Genomic DNA, 401 nt, shown 5'->3' with positions numbered 1-401 from the left:
ACATCACTTATATCTGCCATATATATACAAAAGTATACATTTTAGGGGTCTGTTGGGCGTCTGACCAATGACCATATAGCTCCTCTCCATCTAAGTGTGTAAACTTCAAGATTAGCTCCGAACATGATCATACAGTCATTGTGACCACATAAGGAAATTGTCTGAATTAGTATGATCAAACATATATGAGAAGAATTAATATGTGGTGGTCGTTATCATACATGTACAACAGACTACAGTTGTCACCAAACGTGGGAATAGGAAGTAGATCCAATCGCTCCAGGATTAACCACACCGCACCGCACAGATAGCCATTAAGGAAAGTAACATTTTCCCCTTGAAATCCTCTCTGAAGAACCAATTTCCCCCTCAACTCTAATACCGGATCAATCAGCCACTCA

This window comes from Triticum dicoccoides, chromosome 4A, assembly GCF_002162155.2.
Source record: "Triticum dicoccoides isolate Atlit2015 ecotype Zavitan chromosome 4A, WEW_v2.0, whole genome shotgun sequence".
Lineage (NCBI taxonomy): Eukaryota > Viridiplantae > Streptophyta > Magnoliopsida > Poales > Poaceae > Triticum > Triticum dicoccoides.
This window is presented reverse-complemented; position numbering follows the sequence as displayed.